At 40.8% G+C, this 15730-nt stretch overlaps 1 long non-coding RNA gene across 1 annotated transcript; it reads right to left on the bottom strand.

Moving 5' to 3' along the window:
• Nucleotides 1–12483: 12483 nt before the first annotated feature.
• LOC128869329 (uncharacterized) lies at nt 12484–13307 on the bottom strand. Its single transcript, XR_008455265.1, has 3 exons — nt 13219–13307; nt 12885–13155; nt 12484–12788 (listed from the first exon to the last, which is right to left on the bottom strand). It is a non-coding gene; the product is annotated as an uncharacterized LOC128869329 (long non-coding RNA).
• Nucleotides 13308–15730: the final 2423 nt, after the last annotated feature.

Here is a 15730-nt window from a genome sequence, read left to right as displayed (position 1 = left end):
TCTGTCCGTTAGTGGATGTTTTGTTGTGCAGGCTGAATTTTCCGACTGTGTGACCAAAAATTCCCTCCTTGCCCACCCTGGCGTTGAAGTCGCCAGGCACGATTCTTTACGTCGTGGTGGGGCAGCGCTCATGGGAACGTGGATGCGGATTATTTCGAGATTCTCGTCTACCGGAGTGAACGACAGTACTTGGCACCAAAGTCCCTCTCCCCCTATAAATGCAACACCGAATTTACGCGCCTTCACATGGCAGCTGTAGTAGACGCCGCAAGGTTCAATGCTCTTTTTGCCTTGCCCTATCCATCGAATTATAATTCTTAGCTCCATTAGTGACCACAATAATAACATTTCTGTTATTGCATCCATCATTACTATCTTGTCTATATCTGGTGAAGGTCCTGGAGGTTCTGCCTTCTCTTCTATTTTGTTTTATGACTCCTCAGCTTCTAGCTGGAACACATTCATATATTTGTCTCCATCGGCGCCCTTTACCAGAATAGCATGGCAGCCAGTCCTACGTTACCAGCATGACTCGGGTTTTTCCCGACCAAGGGCTGCCGCCCCAGTAAGGACTCGACCCCTTACGTCACAGGAGCAACTCCTCGCAGCTATCTTGCTCTAAATACCTCACCTTAAGGCTGGTACGAATCCAACCCTGGGCCAGAGGTATTCTATTGCTGCATATGCCATAAACGGCTCCACCCAAATTCCCCCTGGATAGGTGCAACAAGTGCAACGGGTGGAGCCCCGTTGGGGTGGTCCACATGGTACGTGGCCACGTGTGCCCCAGTGCAGGGACCAACCAGCAGGTCTTGGTCTCCCGCGCAGTCTGTTCCATGCATCAGACCAGAATACCTCGGAACCTGGTATCAGTCAAATGCAATTTTGGCAGTGGCTGGTGCCACCTTCGGAGATGTTCCGGCTTGCGCATTACCCTTGAATGGACAACTGACTACGGTGCCCTGCTGCAGAGCTCTGCACCCGCAACCACCCCCGTGGCGCGGCCTCCCACCACCATCAGGCCGTAACAACAACAGCGAAATGCACAGCAGGTCCAACGTAGGCAACCACACGCGTCAGTCACACCACGTGCTTAAGCTTTAAGCTTCTACAATACAACTGCAATGGACTCACGAGTAAGGTTGACGAGATAGTTGACTTTATGAGCCGACACAGTATCCCAATAGCTGCGGACCAAGAAATCTGATCACCAGGGAAGCCTAGCGTTCACAGTCCATCACGCAGCGCAGTATCGTCTCATTGCCGAAGACATCGACCGCATGGACAGCACCTTAGAATGTCAAGGTATAGCTGTCCGGTCAGGCGATGCCGAGCTGGAGATATATAATATTTACAAACCCCCTGTCACCTGCTGCCCGGCTGGATATCACCCTGACATAGGTGCGCTCATCAAAGGTGAACACCGATTGGTTGTAGGTGACTTAAATGCGCATCACGTTTTTTGGCATTCAAGCCTGCCAAACAATCGTAGGGGACAACTACTGGCAGAGCAGATAGACGATTCGACATTCAGCACTGTGAACGACGACGCCCCCACCAGAGTAGTGGGTAATTGCAGCAGCTCGCCTGACATAACAATTGCTAGTGCTGGTCTTATAATAGCATAACGTGGCGTCCCATGCTATCGCTTGCATCAGACCACTTGCCCATTATCGTATCGATTGAGAGACCTGCCGACTTCGTTTCCGCGAATCACCGATCCTATTTTAACTTTAACAAAGCTAAGGCCGGCTTCGTGGAAGACACCTTCACCGCTCTTCCCATCCCCACTGATGTGCGAGTTAATAGTATACACTCACTCTATCCAGAAATAACAATGAGGCGATAAGTTAATCCTTGATAACGTATCACATTCATTGTTATGAAGTCATTATAAATATAATATATCTATTCGAGATATCTAAATCGAGAGCCGGAATACAACCGCTGTGTAGAATATAACTCAATGTACAGCTTTGATACGAATAAAAAATATATTTTTATTAATACATTAAAGGTACATATTTAATTGGGGGCTCAACCGGGATGCCTTTCAAAAAATTAAGCATTCTGAGTAAAAATAAGTGTTAAGTGTTTAAGTCCTGATACAAAGGATAGTGCAAAAAAATCCTATATAAAAAGATATAATTTAAAGGAATAAAAAACTCTATAAAAATTAATTCCACGGGTTTTGAAAAAGTAAGCCATGGAGGAACAAATTCCAATCTGGACCAAGAAAGGACCAAGAGAAATTCTGTTTTCGATCTCCAGAGGCTATTGGAACCAAATATGCAGCAGCAAATTGATACACTTACTCAGCAACTAGGACAACTAGCTGCTGAAATCAGGCAGTCAAGGAATCCTAGGGGAGTACACATTGAACAATATCAACCAGTACAACCTGGAATAATACAAGCTTCGCAAATAAAATCCGGATGAGTATAGACCATGGAGAAGTATTAAAACCGATTTAATGAAACCTTTCAAACCTTTTGTAAATTCCAAAGAATATTTGATGTGCTTTGTTCAATACGATATACAAAAAAAAAAGGATCTGCGTTATGTTTATTAAAAAATGATGGAAGAAATGAAAAAATTCAGACAAGGAAAAACATCCTTATCCGAATTTCACAGCATAATTAGTCAACTAATGAATTAAGCTTTAACTAAGTGTGATATTGATTATCTAAATAGCCAAATAGGAAAATACTAAAAAAATTGCCATAATATGCTTCAAAAACGGATTGCGAGACAAATTCACCCAACATAGCTTCTACCAGTACACATCTATAGACCTAGAAACAGCATATGCTATTACCGCAGACATCGAATATCAAAAATAAAATAATGAAGAGGTGATGAAACTTAAATGATAAAGAATATGAATTTCAGGAAACTTTTTTAGAAGAATAAATAACTTGCCGTGTCTTCAAGTTATTTTGAATAAAATTAAATACAATGTTTTAATAGACACATTGACGTTTTGGAACAAATCGACGTGAACAACATGATTCAGCAGATGGCAAATTTGCAAGTAACGCTTAAGAGTATCCAAGCAGAAAATGCAATATTAAGAGCCCGGATAGATCAGATCCAAGTTAACCCAGCACCACAGCCCCACAAGCAGCAGAACGATTGGAACCAGTCAACATAACTTATACCAATCCAACCGATATCAACCTGGACGTTTTTAAAGCACTACCGTTATTTGACGCCAACATTTCCAAATACCGTGTGTAGAGGAAAGATGTCTCTAGACTTATGGATCTAATTAGTAATCATAGGACCAACCATAACACCAAACTTAATTTCGATGCAATCAGGAATAGATTGAACTATACCTATGCTGATCAACGACCTTCATATTTGTTGCAAGACGAGATGAAGATACTCACACAAGGTAAACACAATTCAAGTGAATTGCATGACAACGTGACTAGAGCCCTGACGCTAATCACGTCAAAAATATATATATCTGGTCATAGCCAAGAAGTGACCAAAGTAATGACTCATGAGGCAACACAAGAAGCGGTAATAGTGTTTAAGGGTGGAATAAATAACTCATATATTCGATCCATCCTGTACGGAAATCCTATAAGGTATTTAGAGCATGCATTTGCAGTACCCTGTACCATAGAGCACGATGACGAACACCGAAAGTTACGTCTAAGCTATGCACAACAGAACATTCATCCAACCAACAACAAACACTACTATGAGAAACAACATCACCAGAGACGTCCCATGTATCAGCAGAAATACAACTATAACCAGCCGCCATCACAATTACCAAAACCAGGACCCATAGCCACAACGTCTGGAAACACAACATTCAGGCAACCAACTCCGCATCAAAACAACTACTATGACGTGAATAGAAACAATAAAAATTGGAAAAGACCACAGTGGCCAGTTCACCAATCAATACCAACAACGAAAACTCATGCGGAACAACAACTTAACATCCGAAGAATACAACTCTAGCACAATTGTAGAGACAGGATGGAACGGAATAAAGAAATTGAACGTGGCTATAAATTTGAACAAGATGACATTGGAGGTGTTAAGAAAGTCGGAAATTAGTGAAAAAAATTATGCAAATTACACTATAGGGATAGACTTGTATAGAACAGAAATGAAGGACACTAATGTCACAGGATCGTTACCCTTCACTACAAGGATTGAAGCTAGCATAAGGACAGATACAAAGAATCCTATATTGACAAAACAATATACAAGCAATATAAATGACGTAGAATTCGTAAATAAGGAAATTGACATATTATTGAAAGAGGGAATAATACAAAAAAGCTACAGCCCATACTGTTCACCCATGTTAACCGTACATAAGAAAGGTATGGATGAGAGCGGAAAACCCAAAAGCCGTATGGTTATAGATTTTATGAAATTAAACGAACATACGAGCACAGACAGATACATAATACCAAACTTAATTATTACGCTGCAAAACTTAGGGAAAGCCAAATTTTTAACTACACTTAATTTGGAGTTCGGCTTTCATCAAATTAAGATAAAAGAAAATGACAGAGAGAAAACAGCGTTTTGTGTGAATGGAGGTAAATATGAGTTCATTCGAATGCCTTTGGGGCGTTCATTTATTTTCCAAAGTTGTGTGGATGACATTCTGCGCGACTTCATAGGTACATAAATTCGCATATGTTTACATTGAGGATGTAATCATTTACTCCTCATCCTATGAAGAGCATATGAAACACATATGAAACACATCCGAACTATTTTTAACGCATTAAATAATGCCTCTTTAAAAGTGTCCAATGAAAAGTTAAAGTTTTTCACGGAAGAGGTAGAATACTTAGGTCATATTGTAAAGCCCAATAAAATTTCAACAGATCCGAATAAAATAAAAAGGAGATAATTCTCATATCGAAAAAAATAAAACTAAGAACACAAATATTTGTTTAGACCCAAATGGCCATAGAAGCCATAAATAAACTGAAAAACTGCTTAAAGGAGCAGGTGGAATTATACCAGCCAATTATGAGAAAGCTTTTGAACTCACTACAGACGCTTCCAATATAGCCATTGCAGCTGTATTGAGTCAAAATAAAAATCCAGTTTATTTTTTATCACGCACACTCAGTAACAATTTTAAATAAAAGTAAACACATACACGTTGAAGAAAAAATTATATAGTTTTTTCTCACCAAAAGTGAAAACTTTTAATTCGGGTGCATGACGCTTGCCCGGGAAAAAATTAAAAATTTTTGAGTTTCATCATGCAAAAGCCGACAAAAAGTATGTGTGACACGAAAGAATTACGTGTGTCACCCGATACGCACACATATAAGCTGCTGAACAGCAAATGCATGAGCGTGTCGCCGTAGCTTAACTCCGCAAACAGTGCCGCTACATATCGAAAACTCGAACTCAATTCCGGGCACGAGTTTAGCACAGAGCGGATCAAAAGCAAACGGGTCAATACAGTCAGCTCCCATAAGCTGCAATAACAACATGGAGCGCAGAGAGCATAAGTTATGTTGGTAATAATATAAGCAGTCCCGTATTATTTACACCATGCGTGAGCACAACTGATATGCCTATAACTACCACAACAAATTCATCAACAACAACTTGTTCAGCTGTCTCTTCAAATGGTAGAACAACAACTGCAACGACAGAACTACTGCTTGCGACCCATTTGTCTGCCTCTACGCAATCAGCTACACCAAAAGAGCAAGCTGCGTTTAAAAGGGTCCGAAACCCACCTACAAAGGTCTCAAATTCGACTGCCAGTAACACAAAAATGAAAGCAAAATCAACCTTGAGTCAAAGCAAACTGCCAAATTAGTGGCTGAGTGGAACTTCTTCTGAAAACAAATTTGCAGCTTTAGATGTGGATGATGAAGAAGAATTTGCTCAAACTGCAAACAGTGGGCAAATTAAAGATTCACTGTCACAAAATGTAAATAAAGATGAAAAAGAAAAAAGTAATAAGCCTCTGCCAAAAGAAGTTCAAGGCGTAGAATGTATAAAAACATTAAAGAGTACTTTAAATGAAGTTGCAAATAACAGCTTCACTCTAAAAATTTTAACAAATAATGAATTTCGCAGAAAACGCGCAATATTTGTATGGGAAAAAGAAAAGGGCTGTTTTAGGGGTTTTCCGGAAATTATTCGAATTTTTCTCGCCGTACAAACCACCCTTGGAGGATGGTTCCATGTGTAGAAGTCCACACAAGTGGGGAAAGTTACTGATCGCCATTCACTTGGGAGTGGCCAGGACGATTCTTCTACATATGGTTCAAGCAGCTCACAACGGCCGGGATTAGCCCACGTATCCTCTGGGTAGCTTCCGAACACCCGTTCGGGAGTGAGCTAACGTGAGAAGGCGAAGCATTCCAGGATAGCTGGTTGTGAACTGCCTTTACTGATGACGACCCCTGCAAACGAAATAAGGAATATGATTTGAGGGCATGCACCTGGAATGTCCGGTCCCTTAATGGGGAAGGTGCCTCTGCCCGGCTGGTTGATGTCCTAGTGAGAGTAAAGGCTGACATCACTGCCATCCAAGAGATGCGATGGACGGGGCAAGGTAAGAAAACCATAGGACCTTGCGACGTCTACTACAGCTGCCATGTAAAGGAGCGCAAATTCGGTGTCGGATTTGTTGTGGGAGAGAGACTTCGTCGCCGAGTACTGTCGTTCACTCCGGTGGACGAGCGTCTCGCAATAATCCGTATCAAAGCGCGATTTTTTAACATCTCGCTAATTTGCGCCCACGCCCCGACGGAAGAGAAGGACGATGCGACCAAAGATTCCTTCTATGAGCGCTTGGAACGTTCCTATGAGCGCTGCCCCCCCCACGACATAAAAATCGTGCTTGGCGACTTCAACGCCAGGGTGGGCAAGGAGGGAATTTTGGGTCCCACAGTCGGAAAATTCAGCCTGCACAACGAAACATCCGGTAACGGACAGAGGCTGATTGACTTCGCCAAAATCGACTCGTATCATTACCTTGAAGGCGAGGTTCATTCTAAGCAAGATTGCCAAAACTGAACTCGCTGGAGCGACTGACGAGCGCGACGTGGCCGCCAAATTAAAATACCAGCAGGTGGTTAAGGAGTACGAAGACTTCTTATCCAACACACCTAAAGAGGACAACAAGAAAAAAGGCGATGCGATGAAAAGAAACAGGTCACAGGACGTGATCGATCAGGCACCGAAGAGACCTAAGGTGTCTAGCAACATCGAAGAAACAAAGCAACGACCGTTCAGTGAGGTGGGTAAGGATAACCTCCTATATGCACTAATCGACGAGACCACAAACAGTGGCAAAGTGGTCCTGCAGAAGTGGGGGCAAGTGGAGGCCAAACTATCCAAGCTCGTGTTAGACAAGCATGTGGTTGGAGCACAGGGCGGAACTCTCCCTTCCTTCGATTCTGCAGGAGTACTTCGCGGCTGCAGGGTTATCAAGCGCGACGACGACTGGTCAAGGGTTGTCCTAGAAAGGTGTGTTGCTGAGATCAGCAGCACACTGGAAGGCTTAAAACTTGAGCTAATTCCGGCAAAGGACATCCCTTGCCCTCCTCGCGCTCGCATTTGGCTACCAGTAATGGACCTGAGCGGTGCAGAAGTGCTGAAATACCTCAAGTCACACAACCCTGCGGTGCCGATGGACGACTGGGCAATCGTGAAGGCAGAAAAACCGCAAAAGAGCAGCATGTCATTCGTTCTGCAGATCAACGATGAGTGCCTGCCAATACTAAAACAACACGACAACAAAATGCGGTTTGGTCTAAGAAAGGCCAAACTGAAAATTTTCAAAGCAGACAGCAATGAAAATGAGGAAGACCCAGATGAGGGCGACAACAACATACAGCTAGAAAGGCTAGAAAAGCTGGACCTAGCTGCAGACGACAATAAATCCGATGCCTAGAGCCATACAGGTGAATCTGCAGCACTCGAAATGTGCTACAGAGAACTTGGATGTCTTCCTCAGGGAACATCGACATCGGTTTCATACAGGAGCCCTGGGTCAGAGACAACGAGATTAAGGGGTTCCAAAACAACAAGAGCATCAACATATTCTACAACAAAGCAGACAGTAAGCCACGGGCATGCATAATCACTAAAAAACATTTAAAAGCTTTTCTGTGTTCTAATTTTAGTACTCCTGATTTTACGGTGGTGAAAGTGGAGCTGCAGAAATCGGCGATATACCTGGCATCGGTGTATATGCCACATGAGAAACCGGCGCCGCCAGACGAAGTGGCTCGATTCCTGTCAACATTAAACAGCACAGACAAACTATTGATGGGCTGTGACGCAAACGCCAGAAGTGAGCTCTGGGGCAGCACAGAGACGAATGAAAGAGGTGAGTTTCTTTTTGAATTCCTATTAAACTCCAACCTAGACATATGTAATGTAGGGACCACCCCAACCTTCACTTTTCCGAGCTCGGCAAACTTTCCAGGCTGCGAAGAGGTCTTAGACGTTGCCCTATGCACAAACAATAATTCCCAAATAGTCACAAATTGGAGGGTATCCGACAAGAGATCCTTCTCGGACCACAGCTGGATCCTCTTCGATATTAATCTTAAGCTTGAGAAACCTTTCCCATATAGAAATCCTAGAAGAACAAACTGGCACACATTCCGTAGAGTGACCCAGTCTAAACTTCAACACTTAAACAGAACCATAACGTCAAGGGAAGACCTAGCTGAGAAAGTAAGAGCTTTCGAAACTTCGTTGACGAAAGGACTTGAAGCGTCATGTCCTGCCGCATATGGCAAAACAACCTATCCTCCCTGTTGGAATGAAGATCTAAGTCAACTCAGGAAAATGACAAGAGAAATCTTCAACATCTGCTACAAACACAAATACTTCAAACCCTACAAAGACTGCCTTAGGGAATACAAGAAAGCAATCAAAGAGGCTCGGACAGAGGCTTGGAGAGATTTTTGTAGTTCCATAGAATCAACCAAAGATACGGCCAGACTAGGCAAGCTTTTATCCAAGGAACACTCCTGCCCTTCCTTCTTGAAGAAAGATACCGGATAGTGGACAAAATCATCGGCCGACACACTAGAACATCTTGTAAATACACACTTCCCAGGCAACACAGAATATATTGAGAACAATACTGACAGTGTTCAAACATCCAAAATATCACCCATTATAATCAACCACATCGTATCCCAAGATAGAATATTATGGGCGATAAAAAACTTTGAACCATATAAGGCAGCCGATCCAGATGAGATATTCCCAGCCATGCTGTGGAACACTCGAGAAACGACGATTCCTTGGCTGGAGGTCTTTTTCAGGAAAAGCCTTATGCTAGGGCACATACCAAAAAGCTGGAGGAGGGTTAAGGTAATCTTTATCCCTAAAGCTGGTAGACGCGGTCATGATACAGCGAAAGATTTCAGACCCATCAGCCTATCCTCCTTCATCCTCAAAAACTCTCGAGCGATTGTTGGATGTATATCTCAGGGAAAAGATTACAGACTCAACGATTTCACCATCTCAACATGCCTATCTCAAAGGAAAATCCACAGAGACAGCTCTTCATGAGGTTGTAAGTGAGATTGAGAGGAGCATAGAATACAAGCAATACTCACTAGTCTTTTCTTGACATAGAGGGGGCCTTCAACAATGTTACCACAAGATCTATAATTGAGGCTCTTAACATGTTAGGCATAGACATAGGTCTCAACGAATGGATAGAGAACATGCTCAAAACTAGAATAATCATCGGTGAGGTAAGCAGCAGCACGATAAAACGCTCTGTCAACAGGGGAACCCCTCAGGGAGGAGTCTTATCCCCTCTGCTATGGTAACTAGTCGCCAACAACATCCTCACCAAATTTAACCAAAAGGGAATTAAAGTGGTGGCGTACGCGGACAACATATTGCGTATGGTTTCAGGAATGTTTCCAACCACAATCAGTGAGATTATGGAAGGAGCTCTGGTATTACTCAGCAATTGGGCCACGGACTGTGGTTTAAGTGTAAACCCGAGTAAAACTGAACTGATGCTATTCACCAAGAAAACCAAGGTGCCAAACTTTAATCTCCCAAAACTAAACGGCGTTTGCCTCACGCTAACCAAACAGGCAAAATACCTAGGGGTTATCCTGGACCCCAAACTCAGCTGGAAGTCCAACGTAGAGTACAGGGTAAAGAAAGCGAATATAGCACTTTACACGTGTAAGAGAATGTTGGGGAAAAAATGGGGTCTCCAACCAAAATTATCCAACTGGTCCTACACAGCCATTGTAAGGCCAATACTAACATACGCGGCACTAGTTTGGTGGCCTGCAACAGAAAGGAAATACAACAAAACTAAGCTGAACATGATACAAAGAACAGAGTGTATCTTAACTACAGGAGCGCTTAGCACCAGTCCTACTGAAGCGCTCAATGTACTAACACATCTATTGTAATTAGATTTACACATTAAAACAATAGCTACTTGCAGCGCGGTGAGACTCAGAGACATAGGAAGCTGGACAACAAGGCCGTACGGTCACATCAAGATCCTCCTACAGGGACCCCCGCTGCTCAAAAACGGATCAGACTACACAGTCCCCGACCTCAACTTCAAGAAAGGCTTTACGGTACGTTTTCCACCGAGAGCCGAGTGGAGCAAAGGAGAGGTGATTGGAAGACACGATGTCGAAATTTATACCGATGGTTCTAAGATGAACTGTGGTGTGGGAGCTGGCTTCCATTCGGAGCTACTCAACCTATCTCAGTCAATTCGTCTTCCTGATTATGCCACCGTGTTCCAGGCAGAACTTTAAGCTATCAGAGAAGCAAGCAAATCCCTAGAGCTCTATAAGGAAGTTGGTGCAAGAGGCCTTAGACTCCAACTACATTTCATCCAAACTGGTCTTACAGTGTAGAGAGGAGCTGGAACTGCTTAGCCATTGGCTTGAAATTATTCTGATGTGGGTTCCCGGTCATAGGAACATACGGGGCAATGAGATAGCGGATGAGCTAGCAAGAAAAGGTTCGACACTAGACATAGCAGAGGCGGTGGCAGTTTCCACCCCACTGAACACACTAAAAGCATTTATTGCTTCACACTATCATGCTTTAGCCGAAAGAAGATGGAAGCAAATACCTACATGTATCACAACAAAAAACACATGGGCGTCATATAAAATCCAAAGGACGAATGACCTGTTAGGATGTTCTCGACCAAACATTTCACGTATCACTGCAACCCTTACAGGACATTAGAAAGTAGGGGATCATGCAGCTAGACTCAATCTACCCTTCAATTATATCTGTAGAAGCTGTCAACCGGAAGGGGCGAAGGAAAGTCTGTTCCACTATTTATGTGAATGTCCGGGACTAGCCAGGGCACGACTCCGATCCTTCGGTAAGCCGTTCCTACAGCAAATTAAGGAGATCTCAGTCATCGAGATAATGGATTTGCTCGTATACTTGGACCTCACTAAATGGATCTGACTTGGAAACAACAAAAAAAACAAAAAAAAAAAAAAAAAAAAACATCTCATCATGATATCGATATCATCGGCCTTAACAACCGCGCTGTTAGTTCTGCCTTCTCCAAACTGGATAAAGAGGCAACGCGAATGGGTTTGGTGGTGAACGAGGACAAAACGAAGTACCTCCTGTCTTCAAACAAACAGTCGGCGCACTCGCGTATCGGCACCCACGTCACTGTAGACAGTTATAACTTCGAGGTTGTAAAAGATTTCGTGTATTTAGGAACCAGCATTAACACCGATAACAATGTCAGCCTTGAAATCCAACGTAGAATCTCTCTTGCCAACAAGTTCTACTTTGGACTAAGTAGGCAACTGAGCAGTAAAGTCCTCTCTCGACGAACAAAACTAACACTCTACAAGACTCTCATCATGCCCGTCCTAACGTATGGCGCAGAAGCTTGGACGATGACAACATCCGATGAAGCGACGCTTGGAGTGTTCGAGAGAAAGATTCTGCGTAAGATTTTTGGACCTTTGCACGTTGGCAACGGCGAATATCGCAGACGAGGGAACGATGAGCTGTATGAGCTTTACGACGACATAGACATAGCGCAGCGAATAAAGATCCAGCGGCTTCGTTGGCTGGGTCATGTCGTCCGAATGGATACAAAGGCTCCGGCTTTGAAAGTATTCGATGCGGTACCAGCTGGTGGTAGCAGAGGAAGAGGAAGGCCTCCTCTGCGTTGAAAAGATCGGGTGGAGAAGGACTTGGCTTCACTTGGTGTGTCCAATTGGCGCCGGTTAGCACGAGAAAGAAACGACTGGCGCGCTTTGTTAAGCTCGGCCAAAATCGCGTAAGTGGTTATCGCGCCAATTAAGAAGAAGAAGAAACCATCCTTGGACTTCAAGGAACATTTAAAAAAAATAATTGTTAATGCGGTGTTGAGTTATACGCTTACTAACACATTTTGCGATTCATTTTTAAATTATAGATTTATTATTATATATGAACGAAAAAATGTATGGTAATATTTTTTCTTTTATTTTATTATTTTTATGAGGTACTAAAAATTCTTTACATAATTAAAAAGTTGTTTTCTGTTTAAACATGAATTGCGAAATTGTCTCTTTATTTAAAGACAGTTTCTCACACTACTTCGATAAGTCAATGTGATTTACTTGATTTTTAAAACACTACTCTCAATTCATTGTGATTAAGTGAAAATTGTAGTGGCTTAAAAATCTAGGCTCAGGTGCTACCTGAAAAAGAAAATAAAAGGAAAACCTGAAAGATAGAGAAAAATCTGAAAGATAGAGAAAAACCTGAAAAATAAAAAAAATCTGGAAAATAGGAAAAATAAATGTAAATAAATACATATTACAATAAACAATAAAAAAATCGCTGGTTTTACTTTCCTAAGGACCTGTGCATCTCACCTTGTTGCACCCTCACCTACAACGTACGACAACTTTTTTAGTTTATCGTTGCGCTTCTGACACCTAACTTGGGTACTTTCTTGGAAATACTTCTTCGGCTTTTTGTTTTATAACTGGCAACATTACATTGCGAATGTTACCTACGTGGGCATATTTTGCAAAAAGCTGGCGATACCACATCATCTGAAGGCGACACACTTCCCTTACGTTGTTCACCAGTCTCAAATCGGTGTCAACTAGTTAAGTAAATTCTAAGTATAATCATGCAGCGCTGAACAAATCCAAACATATGAATTTTAAGAATGACAAAAGATAAACATATGTAAGTTAATACCACAAAAGCTAAAGTTGACGTTCACACGCGAGTTAATATCTAACATCGATATTAGAGTCAAAGAATATTTTGTTGCACCAAGACGTGTATTCTTTATTTATAATCTTAGACTAACTCGTTTACCTCAATCTTAGTACTACTTATAGCATTGATATGCGTAGGTCGTTATCTGTTCACTAGTAGATAGCTATTCGTGGTAAATCATGTTGAGATAAGTTTTGTTGTTTTGGTGTTATGTACATTGTTATCTTACAGGGTTAAAGTGCATATAGTATTGCTGTTTGTCGGTATATATATATACATAATCAATGATTACTCATCATTGTCTATATCTGTTATATATATACATACATAATCAATGATTACTCATCATTGTCTATACTAACGTCGTTAACTCTCCCCGGTTTTGTAGACGTTGTAACTCGGTTAGATAAGCCAATTCGAACTCTCTTTGGTGTCTGATGTTTAATTGTAGTTGTCGACATGTATATAATTTTATAATTAGCTACGTGACTAAAGCTAATATAATTATGATTATGGTTAAATATAGAGTAAAGTTTTTCCAAGGATGTTCTTCAATTGGTAAAAATAATTTATACTTTTCTTGTATATTAGAAAATTTATAATTTGATTCGAGTTTAAGATTCTCAGTACATTAACCTTTTCATTCTGATGAGCATGTTTTACATTCTTTATTTCTTGGTTATGATTAATATACGTTTTATTATCAATAGTTGTATTGAAATGGAATTGGATTAAATGTGGGCCATTTCTCCTAATTCCGTTCTACGTGTGTTCGTTGTCGATAGGTATTATATGTTGCCATTATCTAATATTTGTAAGGGAAAGATTTTTTCTTGAATAATATTACAATGGGTTTTTGTTTCGATAACAAAGGAATAGTACAATTATCATTTGGTTCTTTTTTACAAATATGTGTTTCTACATAGTTTTTGAATTTTGATAAATTGGTGAAATTATTATTACACAAAGCAATTCTATTATAAAGTTGGTATTTTCCGTATTTAAAGGCTAGTGGGGTTAAATTGTACATTTTTCACTAATTTGTTATTATGGGATATTTATAAATTGTCTTTATAGCATTATTGAAAGTACATATGTTGATATCAGAATACTCTAGTATATTTATTATTGGAATATCATATATTTCGCCTTTTATTACCTGCTGTACGTCTCCAAAATTATGTGTGCCAGAGAAGAAATTTACGGTTTTTGCAAACTTAATGGTGTTTGTAATAGTTATTAATTCGTTATATATTTCTTTTAGTACTGACTGATTAAAAATTGATTCTGGATTTAATGTTGCTAAAATTTTTTGAAACCGGGAATTTATTTTCTTTTGCAGATTATTATTCTCAATAAGCTGGTTCAGTCCTGCTTTAATTTCAACAAGATCATCGTGATCCGGTAATCCTGTTACAAACTTTGACGCAGAACCTAAAAAATTAAGAGCACGTTTGGCACGATACTCGGATGGTATTAATGGTGACTTCAGAGTTTCTATTTTATGAATCAGTATATTTTCTTCCCCGTTTTGACTTGGTTCATACTTAGTTCGCACGATTCTTTCATATGGTTCTAATATTATAGATAAGTTCGATACGTGGTAAAGAATAGATGAACTCTCATAGGTATACACAGTATCTACTTCAGTAAGTACATATTTTTTACCAGTCAAATCTGTTATTTTTTCGCAAAATCCGTAAGTAACTATCACTAAAGGAAGCCGATTCGTTGCACGGTGTGCTATTTTTTCGAATGCTGTTTTTATGTAAAATTTTCCCCCTTACTGTTAGGATTGTGTCCCCACGATCTTCTTTACCTTATGCTTATTGTATATACCTGGTTGCAAGCTAATTACGCCGATTTGTTCGGCTATAAATTATGTCGCCTGGTTTGTATGTTATGGCCTGTCTCCCTTTATTGTGATACCTGAGTAGCTTCTTCTGTTTATCCTCAAATATGTCCTTGATATCAGGATATTTTTCGCGGTTGTAAAATACGTCCCCGGGTTTATGCCCTGTTGAAGAATGGATTGTCCTATTGTACTGGCGAACTGCGTTGAATAGTTCGTCGCCGGGAGCTGTATTATTTTCTGCGGCTATACTTTGGCAGAGCTCCATTAGAGTACAGTGTATCCGTTCAGCTTGGGATGATGTACAGGCGTAACGGAGTGCGTTATTTGTAGCATACTGTACAAGAATTTTGCTATGTTTCCGATAAATATACTTTCGTTATCAGTCATAATATATTTGGCATTTGGGTAAACTTGTGTAAGTACTTCTTCAATGTATTCGTGACAGTTCATCTTTGTGTCTAGTTTTCGTAAGAAGCAATATTTGGAATACCTGTCTGTGGAGCTAAGATGCTGTTTGTAATTAATATGGAAAACATCCATCTGTATGTATTCTTCTACTTGTGTTGGTATTGGAGTTTTTCCAATCGGTTGTTTAGTTGGTTGTCTTTCGTATTTGTGCTATAAACAAATTTC

This window comes from Anastrepha ludens, chromosome X, assembly GCF_028408465.1.
Source record: "Anastrepha ludens isolate Willacy chromosome X, idAnaLude1.1, whole genome shotgun sequence".
Classification (NCBI taxonomy): Eukaryota; Metazoa; Arthropoda; class Insecta; order Diptera; family Tephritidae; genus Anastrepha; species Anastrepha ludens.
This window is presented reverse-complemented; position numbering and strand designations above follow the sequence as displayed.